Source organism: Sminthopsis crassicaudata, chromosome 5 (assembly GCF_048593235.1).
Source record: "Sminthopsis crassicaudata isolate SCR6 chromosome 5, ASM4859323v1, whole genome shotgun sequence".
NCBI lineage: Eukaryota > Metazoa > Chordata > Mammalia > Dasyuromorphia > Dasyuridae > Sminthopsis > Sminthopsis crassicaudata.
This window is the reverse complement of record NC_133621.1, coordinates 268290104-268307462: the sequence shown is the minus strand read 5'-3', so window position 1 is coordinate 268307462 and position 17359 is coordinate 268290104. Positions and strand designations below refer to the sequence as shown.

Below are 17359 nucleotides of genomic sequence, written 5' to 3'. Positions count from 1 at the left end.
ATCAGCTACGATTATTCCATAGAACTTTTGAACTCTCATAATTCAGCTGATTCTCTTTATGAAATAATCTTAAAATCATTTGCATGGGGATTATAGCATGGAGCATCATCTATGAAAAGGGAAAAAAATCCCTATTTATGACTCTGCAAGAGAAAAAACAGTTCAGTTCATGTGGGCATACTAACTATTATTTATTGGTGATTATTATTTGCAGTTTTCTTTATTGAGTTTAAATTAGTTAAGATTATTCCATAGAAGTTTTGAACTCTCATAATTCAGTTGATTCTCTTTATGAAGTAAGTTTAATGTCACCCATGAGGATTATACCTTGTATTTTCCTGCTGCTTCTTGTTTCAATTTTCTCTTAAGAATATGCACATTGTTAAATGCAAATAAATAAATAGAATGATATGATGACATATTTTGATGGACCCTTTATCTTATACATTGTGAATACTCATGCCACAGATTCAAATTTTAATCCTTCCATCCAATCTCATCCTACAGGACTTTTGTCATTAAGAACCTAGGAAACTCCCTGAATTCTTCCCTTCGTTCTTTTAATATTTGAGGACCAGTGCAAGCTTTTGTTTTCAATTCAAGATTAGGCCACCTCTTTTTCTATTCTTGTATGTTTGTGACATCACTTACTACATCAGACTCATCAAAATCACCTACTTGTACTCTCCATACATATGTCCATGGATTTTGGGGATTATCTAAATTTTGATTCTTCTGAAATCATGTGTTTCTGTTAAGTATTTTGTAAAATTTACTGTGGCCAAATATCATTCCTGAAAGAATACTGATGTTTATAAAATGAGCTTTTGTGGCAGTGTGAGCATTAGAGAAATGCTGTATGGTTTCTCAAATGAGATCCTACTGGATTTTGTTTTCCCAATAATTTTGAAACCAGTTCATTGTTGTTTTTCAATGCCCATGCAGACTTTTTGCGTGTATATGTCTATATGTATAAACACATGTACAAAGATATAGGTAAAACAACTAAATTAAATGGGGCTGCCCATTAAACTACATGGAATCTGGAAAATTCTTACTTTTCATGTAGTTTTTCAATATGGATTCTATGTCACCATATATGTGGGTCTTTTCCACATCAAAAAGCTTGCTGCAATTAGGAAAATGTCATCCCCAAATAGGAGCATTTGGAAATATTTCTGGCATATACAATCTATTCTTTTTGGACTTTGTGCAAAGCATCCTACATAGCAGTGGCAAAAGCCAAAATATCCCTTTAGTGGAATGTGTTATCAAATCTTGTGTTCTTTTAACATTGCATGAAAGAAAATTTTTGGATATCACCAAAAAAATCCAAAACAAAACCCAATGACAGACCAATCCCAATCACAAAACTGATGTTATCCTAATAAATAAAAATGATTGGTTACTATTGTTGGAATGATTTCAGAATTAGTTGATTATGGTCATTCAGATCATAGACTGGCCGGAATTAAAAGTACAAATACAAATGAGAAGAAAGCATAAAGAAGAAATAGAGAAATGTAATCTGCTGTAATTAAAAATGCTATCAACTCTTCCCAATGAGAAAATCAAGCAAATACTAAACCATTGTTCCAATAAAAGAGGCAAAATAGCCCAGAAATTGCATCAGTTGGGAAATGACATCTCTCCCAACAAGAGAGCCATTATATTAACTCGAGCTTAGAATACAACACAATTTGTTTAAAAAAAATGAGGAGGAATATAGATGAAGATGTGTTGCTTCACAAAGAAATGAAAAACCATTAAAGAGAGAATTTGTTTCACATTTCTCTAATTGCTGGGCATTCCTTCAATGTTCAATATTTGGTGAACACAAAAAGGACTACTATAAATATTTTTGTTATGGAGGTCCTTTTCCCTTTTTTATAATCTCATGAGAATACAGACCTAATATATCTGTTCTTCGAGGTTTACTTGCCTGTTGCAGATAGTTCAAATCACTCTCCAGCCTAGTTGGATCAGTTCACAACTCCACCAACAATGCACTAGTGTCCCAATTTTCTTACATATTCTTCAACTTATAACTTTTTCCTTTCTTATAGTATTAGTTAATATAATGGTTGTGAGATACTTCAGACTTGTTTGACTTCTTTCTAAACTTTTAGAGAAATTGGGTTTCTTCATCTGAAAAATTCTTGCTCATTTATTAACTGGGGAGTGGTTTGTATTCTTATAAATTTGACATAGTCCTTTATATATTTGGGAAATGAGGCCTATATCATAAATACTTGTTACATAAGTTATTTCCCAGCTTTCATTCTAATTTTGGTTGTATAAAAATTTTTGTTTTTATAAAAGCGTTTGCTTATGATATCATGCTTCTTGTTTAAGTCATGCTTTGACCTTATCTTAGTATACAATGTGAAATGTTGGTCTATACCTAGTTTGGGTCCTATTGTTTTCTAGTTTTTGCAGCAATTTTTGTCAAATAGTGAGTAATTCTTAACCCAAGGGGTAGGGTCTTTGGGTTTATCAAACACTAGGTTGCTATGATCATTGACTATTCTCTGTTCCACTTTTCCGCTACTCTTTTATGGACAGTACCAGAAAATTTTGATGATTGCTGCTTGATAATGTAGTTTGAGATCTGGTATTGCTAGACTATCTTCTTTTATATTTTCTTTTCATTAATGCCCTTGATATTCTTGATGTTTTCTTCAAGGAAGTGAATTTTGTTTTTGTTTTATGATTTTCTAGCTCTATCTAATGATTTTTGATAGTTTGTTCCATGACACTGAGTAAATAAATTAATGTAGGTAAAATGATCATTTTTTATATTATTGTTTATATCTTATTTTTGTCAAAAGAATTTTATAATTGTATTCAGACAGTTCCTGGGTTTGTTTTGGCAGTAGACTCCCAAGAATTTTATTTTGTTTATACCTATTTTGCATGGAGTTTTTCTTCCTGCCTCTTGATTATGGGCCCTGTTGGTCATATAAAGAAATGGAAATGATTTATGTGGGTTGGACTACAACTTTACTAAAGTTGTTAATTATTATAGTTCAATATTTAGTTGATTTAGGATACTTTCAGTATACCATTATATATCATCTGAAAGAGTGATCATTTTGTTTCTCATTGCCTATTTTAATTTATTCTATTTCTTTTTCTACTTTTGTTACTATAGCTAACATTTTTAGTATTATGTCAAAAAATAATCATGACAATTGACATCCTTGCTTCACTCCTGATTTTACTGGGAAGTCTTCTAGATTATCTCCATTACATATAATGCTTGCTGATATTGTTAGATAAATACTGCTTATCATTTTAAGGAATATAAAATGTTGCTTTTCTTTTTACTCTCTAGTGCTTGTTATAGGAATAGGTGCTGTATTTTATCAAAAGCTTTTTAAAGCATCTTTTGAGATAATCATATGGTTTCTATTGCTTTTGTTATTGATATAGACAACTCTATTGACAGTTTACCTGATATTAATCCAGTCTTGCATTTCTGGTCTAAAGTCGATCTGGCCATAGTTTATAATCCTTGTGATACATTGCTGCAAAATCATTGCTGTTGAGTAAGAATTTTTTTCCATTGATATTCCTTTGGGAAATTAGTCTATAATTTCCTTTCTCTGTCTAGGTCTTTCTGATTTAGGTATGGTGTCAAATTGGTGCCAGAAAAGGAATAGTAGAACTCTTTCTTTGCCTATTTTCCCAAAAAATTTATATAGTATTAGAATTAAGTTTTCTTTGAATGTTGATTAGAATTCCCAAGTGAACCCATTTGGCACAGGGACTTTTTTTTTCCTTAATGACTTTCTCAATTACTTTTTTTTAAGATATAGTTATTTAAGCAAGCATCCCATTTTCCCGATCTATTATTAATCTAGGTAATTGATATTTTCCTAAATATTCATTGATTTTTCCTTATATGGTGAGATTTATTGGCATAGAATTGGACAATTTTTAACCTAATGATTCGTTTTTATTTCTTCATTGGTGATTAATTTCATTCATTTTCTTTTTGACAGTGGACACATGGTTTTCACCATTTTTTAAAAACACATTAAACCAATGGCCTTATTTCATTGATTTTTCATTAAAACAGCTAGTAGATTTATTTACTAGTCTAATACTTTTCTTAATTTTTTTGTTTACTTTAAATATTTTGAATCTCATATTTGGTTGTGAGGAATTCTAATTTGGTACTCAGTTGAGGATTTTAAAAATTTATTCTCTTATTAGGTTTTTTTTTTTGTTTTGTTTTGTTTTGTTTTGTATTTGTTTTGAGTTTCATACCCAGTTCATTGATCTATTCTTTTTCTATTTCACAGAAATAAGAATTTAGAGAAGCAGATTTTACCCTAACTACTATTTTGGCTGCATCTCATACATTTTGGTATGTTATCTCATTATTGTCATTCTCTTTTATGTCCTACAACTTTGCTAAAGTTGTTAATTCATTCTAGTATTTTAGTTGTTTCTCTAAATATTCCATATCACTGCAAAGAGGGATAGTTTTGTTTTCTCATTACCTACTTTAAATTCTTCAATTTCTTTTTTTTTTCTTTTGCTGATAAAGCTAACATTTCTAGTACAATATTAAATAGCAGTGGTTATAAGGGGCAACCTTGTTTTAACCCTAATTTTATTGGGAATGTTTCTATCTTATCTCCATTGAATATAATGCTTGATGATGGCTTTAGATAGGTGATATTTATCATTTTATGAAAAACTCAATTTATTCCTATGCTCTCTTGTTGCTGTTGTTGTTTGTAATAGGAATGGGTGTTTTATTTTGTCTATTGAGATAATCATATGATTTCTGTTAGTTTGCTTATTAATATAGTCAATCAATGCTGATAAATTTTCTGATATTAAGACATCTTTGTATTCCTGGTATAAATATCATTTGGTCATTTTGTATTATTCTTGTGATAAATTCCTATAATCTCTTCTAAAATTTTATTTGTTTCTTATTATTTCCCAGTTAAATTTAAAATGTATTTTAACATTTGTTTTTAAAAGTTTTGAGTTCCATATTCTTTCTCTTGTGCCTGTCCACAGCTCCGATTAAGAAACCACAAGTGAAGTTATGCAAAACATTTCCATAGAAGTCACATTGAGAAAGAAAACATAGATGTCCCATCATAAAAAAAAAAAAGAAGAAGAAGAAAGCTTGAAGTATAGGTAGGGACAGAGGGAAGGAGAGAGAGAAAGGAAGTAATAGAGGGAAGGAGAGAGACAAGACAGGGAAGGATGGAGGCATGAAGAAGGCGAAGAGGAAGGGAAGGAGGCAGAGAGATGGAGAGGAAGAAGGAGAAAAAGATTGAAAAGGAGAGGGAAGAGAAAGTATGGTTCATTCTGTATTCAGACACAGTTTCTTAAATCAGTCCTTCAGAATAGTCATAAAATATTTTATTGCTTAGAGTAGCAAAGTCATTCAAAGTTGGTCATCTCAAACCATTGCTATTAATTAGTACACAGTATATGTCACTTTGCTTGAATTCATGGATGACTTTCCAGTATTTTTTTTCTGAGCTTAACATTTAACAAAGAATAATATCCCATGGCAATCATATGCCATATTATTCAGCCATTTCCCAATTGGTGGGCTTCTCCTCGATTTCCATTTTTTTTTTTTTTTTTGCCCTGAGAAGAGAACTTTTACAAATATTTTTGTACTTATAGTTGTGTTTACTTTAAAAAATCTCTTTTCATATTTAAAGTTAGTAGTGGTATTATTAGGTCAAAGGATATACCTGAATTTCTAGCTCTTTGGGCATAGATCATATCTTCTGATCATTTATCATTTGGGCCATAACTCATTATTTTTTAAAAAAAAATTACTCAGTTTCCTCTATGTTTGAGAAATAAGGCGTTATCAGTGAAACTTGCTCCAAAATTCTGTTTATAATTACCATTGTAATCATATTCCCCCTTGTTCTATTCTCTCTCCTTTCACACTAACACTCCACAAAAAAATGTTTTATTATTGACCAAACCCTACCCCAATATGCTCTCTTCATTTATCACTCCTTCTTCTTCCAATATTCCATTACTGTCCTATTTTCCTTTAAAAGAAGATATTTCTATACCTGTATATTGTACATTATTTTCTTTTTGAACCAGTTCTAATGAGAATGAGGTTCATTTACTTCCCCTCTCCTCTCCTTTTCCACACTAGTATAGAACCTTTTTATTGCCTCTCTTTTTATGGCAGATAATTACACCATTCCACTGTTCTCTTTCCTTTTCTCCTAGTGCATTCATCTATCACCTCATAATTTCATCATTTTTATTTTGTCTGTCTTATTTTATTATTATGTTTACCAACTATGTTCAAAAAGGTTTTTTACATTTGTTTTTACAATTTTTTAGTTCTAGATACTTTCCCCTTATTTCCTCCCACAATTAAGAAACCACTTGTGAAGCTAGGCAAACCATTTCCATAAAAGTCAAGTTCTAGAAAAATAAACATAGATGTCCAAATCTAATGAAAGGAAAAACACTCAAGAAAAATTAAATAAAAAAAAACAGAGAAATAGAGAATGTTTTAATCTGAGTTCAGACACAATCAGTTCCTTCTGTGGGTAAGGATGGGTACTTTCTTCATAAGTCCTTCAGAGTAGTTGTGGATGATTATACTATGGAGAATAGCAAAGCCATTTACATCTGGTCATTGCAAAACACTGCTATTACTTTGTATCCAATCCATTTCACTTTGCTTGTGTTTGTGGAGGATTTTCTGAGTTTTGTTTTGTTGTTTTCTTTTTTTCTGAAAACATTCTACTCAACATTTCCCAAAGAACGATAATATTCCAAAGTAAACACACACTTCAGTTTATTGATCCATTATCCAATTGATAGGCATCTCCTAATTTCCCAAGCTTTTTTGCCCTGAGAGTTGCTGTGAATATATTTTATATGTAAAGGACATTTTTCCTTTCTTTTTTTTCCTAAACTTTTTTGGTATTCATGCCAAGTAGTGGTAGTGTTAGGTCGAAGGATATGCATGAAATTGTAGCTCTTCAGTTGCAGATCATATATTTTGATCATTTATCAATTGGTGAATGATTTAACTTTTATAAATTTAATTCATTTCTCTTCATGTTTGAGAAATGATGACTTATCAGAGAAACTTGCTTTGAAATTCTTTTTGCAATTACTATTGCTAACTATAATTCCCCCTCCTCCCTCCCAATTTATTCTCTCCCTCCTTTCACCCTCTCTCTCCTCAAAAGAGTTTTGGTTCTGGGACCTCCCCCAATATGCCTTTTTCTTTTCACTTCACCCCCATTTCCCTCCTATTTCCCTGCAGAATAAGATATGTTTCTACATATCTTATTGACTATATATTATTCAATACATATTATTATTATTAAAAGAGTTAAGATTCACATTCTCATAGTCTCGTCCCCTTCTTCCCATTTGTAATGTGCAGGCTAGCTTTCTGGAGGTCCTCCAGAAGGGTCTTGGTCTCAGCAGGATAGACACCACTAGAATGGTCAAGAATAGAGACTAGATTTCTTTATTCTAGCCCAGTCTTGACCTTAGTGCAAAAGGCAAGAAAGCCATCAGTAGGCTGGTCAAAGACTGTCTGTCTTTCAGTCCTCCTTAGCCCTTATATGCCTTATTGTAATTAGATCATTACAGGATACTAATTGTGTGTCAACTTAGAGAATCATTACATCACCATACTATGTATATATGTGAACTGGAGAACCATCATCTCATCTTTTCCTCTGAGTTGACAGCTTATTTCAAGTATACTTCTCCAGAGTTCCAGTCCTCTACAACCTTCACTATAAGTTTTTTTTTTTCCTTGACTCTTTTTTTTTTGATAGATAATTTTCACAATTCTACTTCTTTTCCCTTTTACCCAGTAGATCCCTCTCACCACTAAATTTCTTTCTTTTTTTTTTTTTTCCTTTCTTTACTTTTTTTTTTTTTTTTTTTTTTTGCTGTTGAGGCAATTGGAATTAAGTGTTGACTTGCCCAGGGTCACACAGCCAGGAAGTGTTAAGTGTCTGAGACCAGATTTGAATTCAGGTCCTCCTGACTTCAGGGCTGGTGCTCTATGCACAGTGCCACCTAGCCCCAACTTCATTATTATTATTATTATTTTTTGAGGCAATCTGGATTAAGTGACTTGCCCAGGGTGGTTAGGTTCTTACTAAGTGCTAATGAGATAATGAGATATTAGGTTCTTAGTAGGTGCTAAATCGGTATTTAACAATTCTCTAGTTCTGGCCTTTGGGGGGAGTTTTACCCCTTTGAACTCCTGGGGAGGAGCTTGCATGCTTAGGAGGAGCAAGTTCATTGGTTGAAGTATTTTTCCCAGAAGCCCTTGCATTATCCCATGCCCATTCTCTTGGAGGATAAAAGAAGGCATCACTCAAGAGATTGAGAGTCTTGTCTGGGCTAGATCTGGGGTGGCTCTCTGGAGGAAAGAAGAGTCTCTACTCTAGGTCAGAGTTGGCAGCTGAGAGATTGAGTTGAGACAGCAGATCTCCTCCCAGATAGCAATCAGCAGTCTCTGGAGACAACAGAACATTACACAGGGTCACACAGCTAGGAAGTGTTAAGTGTCTGAGACCACATTTGAAATCAGGTTCTCCTGACTTCAGGGCTGATGCTCTATCCACTGTGCCACCTGGCTGCCCCAATTTCATTATTTTTTTTAAATTTTATCCCTTTGTATTCAACTTAAACTTGTGTCCTTTGTTTACATATACTCCTCTTACCTTCTTAATAATGAGAACGTTCTAGGAATGTAAGCAGATAGGCCTTATGATATCATTTTCCTTGTTACCTCCTTATGTTTATTTTTTCTCATTTTAAAAAATTAATTTTATAATTAAAACATTTTTAGACAGTACATATGCATAGGTAACTTTTTACAACATTATCCCTTGTACTCCCTTCTGTTCCAAATTTTTCTCCTCCTTCCCTCCACCCCCTCCCCTAGATGGCAGGCATTCCCATCCATATTTAATATGTTATAGTATATCCTAGGTAAAAAATATATATGTGCAGAACCAATTTTTGTTGTTGTTGTTGTTGTTGCAAAGGAAGAATTGGATTGGGAAGGTAAAAATAACGGAGAGAAAAACAAAAAATGCTAACAGTTTACACTCATTTCCCAGTGTTCCTTTCCTGGGTGTAGCTGATTCTGTCCATCATTGATCAATTGGAATGATATTATCTCTTGTCTATGTTGAAGATATCCACTTCCATTAGAATACATCCTCATACAGTATCCTTGTTGAACTGTGTAATGATCTCCTAGTTCTGCTCATTTTGCACAGCATCAGTTGATGTAATTCTCTTCAAGCCTCTCTATATTGATCCTGTTGGTCATTTCTTACAGAACAATAATAGTCTATAACATTCATATACCATAATTTACCCCACTATTCTCCAATTGATAGGCATCCATTCATTTCCCCATTTCTAGCTACTACAAAAAGGGCTGCCACAAACATTTTGGCACATAAAGGTTCCATTCCCCTCCTCAGTATTTCTTTGGGATATAAGCCCAATAGCAGCAATGCTGGATCAAAGGGTCTGCACAGTTTGATAACTTTTTGGGCATAATTCCAGATTGTACTCCAGAATGGTTGGATTCTTTCACAACTCCACCAACAATGCATCAGTGACCCAGTTTTCCCACATCCCCTTCAACACTCATCATTATTTATTCCTGTCATCTTAGCCAATCGGACAGGTGTGTAGTGGTATCTGAGAGTTGTCTTAATTTGCATTTCTCTGATCAATAGTGATTTGGAACACTTTCATATGAGTGGGAATAGTTTCAATTTCATCATCTGAAAATTGTCTGTTCATATCCTTTGACCATTTATCAATTGGAGAATGGCTTGATTTCTTATAAATTAAGAGTCAATTCTCTGTATATTTTGGAGATGAGGCCTTTATCAGTACTTTAACTGTAAAAATGTTTTCCCAATATGTTACTTTGCTTCTAATCTTGTTTGCATAAGCTTTTGTTTGTACAAAAGCTTTTTAATTTGATGTAATCAAAATTTTCTATTTTGTGATCAATAATGATCACTAGTTCTCCTTTGCTCACAAATTCCTTCCTCCTCCACGAGTCTGAGAGGTAAACTATCCTATGTTCCTCTAATTTATTTATGATCTCATTCTTTATGCCTAAATCATGGACCCATTTTGATCTTATCTTAGTATGTGGCCTTTAAATGTGGGTTCATGACTTGTTTCTGCCATACTAATTTCCAGTTTTCCCAACAGTTTTTGTCAAATAATGAATTCTTGTCCCAAAAGTTGGGATCTTTGGGTTTGTCAAACACGAGATTGCTATTTTTATTCACTATCTTGCCCCGTGAACCTAACCTAATTCACTGATCAACTAGTTTATTTCTTAGCCAATACCAAATGATTTTGGTGGGTGCTGCTTTATAATATTAGTTTTAGATCAGGTACAACTAGGCCATCATCATTTGATTTTTTTTTTTCATTACTTCCCTTGAAGTTCTCGACCTTTTGTTCTTCCATATGAATTTTGTTGTTATTTTTTCTAGGTGATTAAAATAGTTTCTTGGGAGTCTGATTAGTATAGCACTAAATAAATAGATTAGTGTAGGGAGTATTGTCATCTTGATTATATTCGCTTGGTCTATCCAAGAGCACTTAATGTCTTTCCAATTATTTAAATCTGATTTTATTTTTGTGGCAAGTGTTTTGTAATTTTGCTCATATAATTCCTGACTTTCCTTTGGTAGATATATTCCCAAATATTTTATACTATCGACCGTTATTTTGAATGGAATTTCTCTTTGTATCTATTGTTGTTGGATTGCATTGGTAATGTATAAAAATGCTGAGGAGTTATGTGGATTTATTTTGTATCCTGCAATTTTGCTAAAGTTCTGAATTATTTCTAATAGATTTTTAGCAGAATCTTTGGGGTTCTCTAAGTATACCATCATGTCATCTGTAAAGAGTGATAGTTTGATTTCCTCAATACCTACTCTAAATCCTTGAAGGTCTTTCTCGGCTCTTATTGCTGAAGCTAGAGTTTCTAGTTCTATATTGAATAGTAATGGTGATAGTGGGCAACCTTGTTTCACTCCTGATCTTACTGGGAAAGGTTCCAGCTTATCGCCATTACATATAATGTTTACTGACGGTTTTAAATATATGTTCCTTACTAGTTTAAGGAATGGTCCATTTATTCCTAAACTCTCCAGTATTTTTAGGAGGAATGGATGTTGGATTTTATCAAATGCTTTTTCTGCATCTATTGAGATGATCATATTTTTGTTATTTTGGTTATTGATATGGTCAATTATGCTAATAATTTTCCTAATATTGAACCAACCTTATATTCCTGGTATAAATCCCACTTGGTCATAGTGTATTATCCTGGGGACGATTTTCTGTAGTCTTTTTGCTAATATTTTATTTAAGATTTTATCATCAATATTCATTAGGGAGATTGGCCTATAATTTTCTTTCTCTGTTTTCAGCCTACTTGGTTCAGGTATCATTACCTTGTCTGTGTCATAAAAGGAATTTGGTAGGACTCCTTCAATCCTTATTTTTTCAAATAGTTTATATAGCATTGGAGTTCGTTGTTCTTTAATTGCTTGGTAGAATTCACATGTAAATCCATGTGGTCCTGGGAACTTTTACTTAGGGAGTTGGTTAATAGCTTGTTCTGTTTCTTTTTCTGAAATGGGACTATTTAGACTATTTACTTCTTCCTCTCTTAATCTGGGCAAGCTATATTTGTGAAGGTATTCTTCCATTTCATTTATGTTATCGAATTTATTGGCATAAAGTTGAGCAAAGTAGCTCCTACCTATTGTTCTAATTTCCTCTTCATTAGTGGTGAGTTCTCCCTTTTCATTTTTTTTAAATTTTATTTATTTATAGTTTTTTGACAGTATATATGCATAAGTATTTTTTTAAACATTATCCCTTGTATTCATTTTTCCAAATTATCCCCTCCCTCTGTCTACTCCCTCCCCTTGATGACAGGCAGTCTCAAATATTTTACATATGTTACAGTATAACCTAGATACAACATATGTGTGTAAATACCATTTTCTTGTTGCATATTAAGTATTAGATTCTGAAGGTATAAGTAACCTGGGTAGATAGACAGTAGTGCTAACAGTTTACATTCAATTCCCAGTGTTCCTTCTCTGGGTGTAGTTGTTTCTGTCCATCATTGATCAACTGGAAGTGAGTTGGATCTTCTTTATGTTGAAGATATCCACTTCCATCAGAATACATCTTCATACAACATACAGCGATCTTCGGGTTCTATTCATTTCACTCAGCATCATTCATGTAAGTCTCTCCAAGCCTCTCTGTATTCCTCCTGCTGGTCATTTTTTTTACAGAGCAATAATATTCCATAACCTTCATATACTATAATTTACCCAACCATTCTCCAATTGATGGACATCCATTTATCTTCCAGTTTCTAGCCACTATGAAAGGAGCTGCCACAAACATTTTGGCACATAAAGGTTCCTTTCCCTTCCTCAGTATTTCTTTGGGATATAAGCCCAATAGCAGCAATGCTGGATGAAAGGGTATGCAAAGTTTGATAATTTTTTGGGCATAATTCCAGATTGTACTCCAGAATGGTTGGATTCTTTCATAACTCCACCAACAATGCATCAGTGTCCCAGTTTTCCCACATCCCCTCCAACATTCACCATTATTTGTTCCTGTCATCTTAGCCAATCGGACAGGTGTGTAGTGGTAACTGAGAGTTGTCTTAATTTGCATTTTTCTGATCAGTAGTGATTTGGAACCCTCTTTCATATGAGTGGATATAATTTCAATTTCATCATCTGAGAATTGTCTGTTCATATCTTTGACCATTTATCAATTGGAGAATGGCATTATTTCTTATAAATTAGAGTCAGTTCTCTATATATATTGGAAATGAGACCTTTATCAGAACCTTTAACTTTAAAAATATTTTCCCAATTTGTTACTTCCCTTCTAATCGTGTTTGCATTAGTATTGTTTGTACAGAAACTTTTTAGTTTGATGTAAACAAAATCTTCAATTTTGTGATCAATAATGATCTCTAGTTCTCCTCTGGTCATCAATTCCTTTCTCCTCCACAAGTCTGAGAGGTAGACTATCCTCTGTTCCTCTAATCTATGTATGATCTCATTATTTATGTCTAAGTCATGGACCCATTTTGATATTATCTTGGTATTTGGTGTTAAGTGTGGATCCATATCTAATTTCTGCCATACTAATTTCCAGTTTTCCCAACAGTTTTTTCCAAATAATGAATTTTTATCCCTAATGTTGGTATCTTTGGGTTTGTCAAAGACTAGATTGCTATAGATGTACCCTTTTTTGTCCTTTGTATCTAATCTGTTCCACTGATCTACCGGTCTATTTCTTAGCCAATACCAAATGGTTTTGGTAACTGCTGTTATATAATGTAGCTTTAGATCACTTACACTTTGACCACCTTCATCTGACTTTTTTTTCATTACTTCAATTGCAATTCTCGACTTTTTATTCTCCCATATGAATTTTGTTGTTATTTTTTCTAGGTCATTAAAATAGTTTCTTGGGAGTCTGATTGGTATAGCACTAAATAAATAGATTAGTTTGGGGAGTATTGTCATCTTCCTATCCAAGAGCACTGAATATCTTTCCAATTATTTAAATATGACTTTATTTTTGTGGCAAGTGTTTCGTAATTTTGCTCATATAATTCCTGACTTTTCTTTGGTAGATATATTCCCAAATATTTTATACTCTTAACATTTGTTTGGAATGGAATTCCTCTTTGTATCTCTTGCTGTTGCATTTTGTTGGTGATATATAAAAATGCTGAGGATTTATGTGGATTTATTTTGTATCCTCCCACTTTGCTGAAATTTTGAATTATTTCTAGTAGCTTTTTAGCAGAGTCTTTGGGGTTCTCTAAGTATACCATCATGTCATCTGCAAAGAGTGATAGTTTGATTTCCTCATTTCCTACTCTAATTCCTTGAATCTCTTTCTCGGCTCTTATTGCCGAGGCTAGCATTTCTAGTATTATATTGAATAGTAATGGTGATAGTGGGCAACCTTGTTTCACTCCTGATCTTACTGGGAATGGTTCCAGTTTGACTCCATTGCATATTGTGTTTACTGACGGTCTTAAATATATGCTCCTGATTATTCTAAGGAATAGTCCATTTATTCCTATACTCTCAAGCATTTTTAGTAGGAATGGATGTTGGATTTTATCAAATGATTTTTCTGCATCTATTGAGATGATCATGTGGTTTTTATTAATTTGATTATTAATATGGTAAATTATACTAATAGTTTTCCTAATATTAAGCCAGCCCTGCATTCCTCTTATAAATCCTACTTGATCATAGTGTATTATCCTGGGGATGATTTTCTGAAGTCTTTTTGCTAATATCTTCTTTAAGATTTTAGCATCAATGTATATTGGTCTGTAGTTTTCTTTCTCAGTTTTCGATCGATCTGGTTTAGGTATCAGTACCATGTCTGTGTCATAAAAGGAGTTTGGTAGGACTCCTTCATCCCCTATTTTTTCAAATAGTTTATAAATCATTGGGGCTAATTGTTCTTTAAATGTTTGGTAGAACTCACATGTAAATCCATCTGGTCTGGGGATTTTTTCCTGGGGAGTTGATTAATAGCTTGTTCTATTTCTTTTTTCTGAAATGGGACTATTTAAGCAATTTACCTCCTCCTCTGTTAATCTAGGAAGCATATATTTTAGGAGGAAGTCATCCTTTTCACTTAAGTTATCAAATTTATTGGCATAAAGTTGGGCAAAGTAATTCCTTATTATTTCTCTAATTTCCTCTTCATTGGTGGAAAGATCCCCCTTTTCATTTGTAAGACTAACAGTTTGATTTTCCTCTTTCCTTTTTCTGATCAGATTTACCAAAGTTTTATCTATTTTATTGGCTTTTTCATAAAACCAACTCTTGGTTTTATTTATTAAGTCAATAGTTTGTTTGTTTTTTTTTTTTTTTACTTTCAATATTATTGATTTCTCCTTTTAATTTTTGTATTTCAAGTTTGATTTTTGGTTGGGGGGGTTTAATTTGGTCTTTTTCTAGGTTTTTAAGTTTCAGGCCCAATTTGTTAATCTTCTCTTTCAAATCTTTCTCTTTCTCTTTCAAATAAGCCTCTAAAGATATAAAATTCCCCCTTATTACCGCTTTAGCTGCATCCCACAGATTTTGGTATGATGTCTCATCATTGTCATTATCTTATGTGAAATTATTAATTGTTTCTATAATTTGCTGTTTTACCCAGTCATTCTATAAGATGAAATTATTCAATTTCCAATTACTTTTTGGTCTTTTTACCCCTAACTTCTTACTGAATGTAGCTTTTATTGCATTGTAATCTGAGAAGAAGGCATTTATTATTTCTGCCTTCCTACATTTAATTTTGAGATCTTTATGTCCGAATATATGGTCAATTTTTGTATAGGATCCATGAACTGCTGAGAAGAAAGTATATTCCTTTCTATCGCCATTCAGTTTTCTCCAAAGGTCTATCATACCTAGTTTTTCTAATGTTCTATTTACTTTTTAAATATCTTTCTTATTTGTTTTGTGGTTTGATTTGTCTACATCTGTGAGTGATTTGTCTAAATCTGGGAGTGCGAGGTTTAGATGTCCCATTATTATAGTTTTACTGTCCATTTATTCTTGCAATTCTCTTAACTTTTCCTTTAGAAATTTAGATGCTATACCACTTTGTGCATATATGTTTAGTATTGATATGGCTTCAATGTTTAAGCTACCTTTTAGCAGGATATAGTTTCCATCCTTATCGCTTTTAATTAGATCAATTTCTGCTTTTGCTTGATCTGAGATAAGGATGGCTACCCCTGCTTTTTTGGCTTTACCTGAAGCATAATAGATTCTGCTCCAACTTTTTACCTTTACTCTGCATGTATCTGCCTACTTTAAGTGTGTTTCCTGTAAACAACATATTGTAGGGTTCTGACTTTTGATCCAGTCTGCTATCCATCTCAGTTTGATGGGAGCGTTCATCCCATTCACATTTATAGTTAAAATGACTAATTCTGTATTTCCTGCCATCATATTATCTCCAGATTATGCTTTTTCCCTTGACCCCCCTGAACCCCTTCCCTTATATTTAATTTGTAGACCCCACTTGTGCCACGCAGCCCTCCCTTTTTTTTTGTATCCCTTCCCCTCCTTCCAAGTCCTTTCCCTTATTCCCCTTTTCCTTTTCCCTTTTCCTCTCCCCCCTTTTAATGAGGTGAGAGAGAATTCTCTGAAAAACAAATATGTCAATTATTTACTCTTTGAGACTCTTCTGATGAGAGTAATATTCATGCAATGTTCCTCCCCCTCTCTAAATTCCCTCAGATATGGTATATTTTCTATGCCTCTTCCTGGGATGTAGTTTCCTACTTTTTATCACTCCTTCCCCTTTTTCTTATACTACCCCCTTCCCGTTACTACTCCCCCCTTTTTTTAACATCAGTAAAATCAAATTATCTATGTGGACTTTCTATATATCCACAACAGAGATACAGTTCTCAAGGGTTCTGTGTACCTTTTCCTGTTTCTCTTCAGTCTTGTGGATGTAGATCAAATTTTTTGTTTGTCTGTTTTTTTTTCTTAGAAACATATGGAATTCCTCTATTTGCTTGAATGACCATCTTCTTCCATGGAAGAAAATGCTAAACTTAGCTGGGTAGTTTATTCTTGGTTGCAATCCTTGATCTTTTGACTTTCTGAATATCAGGTTCCAGGCCCTTCGATCTTTTAATGTGGAGGCAGCCAGATCTTGAGTGACCCTTATTGTGGCCCCTTGATATATGAATTGATTTTTTCTAGATGCTTGCAATAGTCTTTCCTTTGTGTGCTAATTCTGCGGCTTAGCCACAATATTCTGTGGAATTTTTTTTTAAGGGTCTTTTTCAGAAGGTGTTTGATGAATTCTTTCCATGCCTATTTTCCCTTCTGTTTCTATTATCTCTGGACAGTTCTCTTTGATGCTTTCTTGTAAAATAGAATCTAGGCTCTCTTTTTGGTCATAGTTTTTGGGAAGTCCAATGATCCTCAGATTATCTCTCCTAGATGTATTTTCCATTTCTATAGATTTTCCCAGTAAGTATTTGATGTTATTCTCCAGCTTTTAATTTTTTTTGTTTTGTTTTGTTTTGTTTGACTGATTCTTGGGTTCTCAATGAATCATTCATGTCTATTTGTTCCATCCTGATTTTTAAGGAGTTATTTTCTTCATTCACAGTTTTTAGTTCTTTTCGTAGATGCCAAATTTAGTTTTTAAATGAATTATTTTGCTCTATTGAATTTTTTTTTCCATTTCCATAATTTTT

The 17359-nt window shown here is 33.1% G+C and overlaps 1 protein-coding gene across 6 annotated transcripts in view; it reads left to right on the top strand.

Annotated features, from left to right (window-relative positions):
• LOC141544603 (uncharacterized) overlaps positions 1 to 17359 on the top strand; it is a 133254-nt gene that overhangs the window by 8022 nt on the left and 107873 nt on the right. The window lies entirely within an intron of this gene.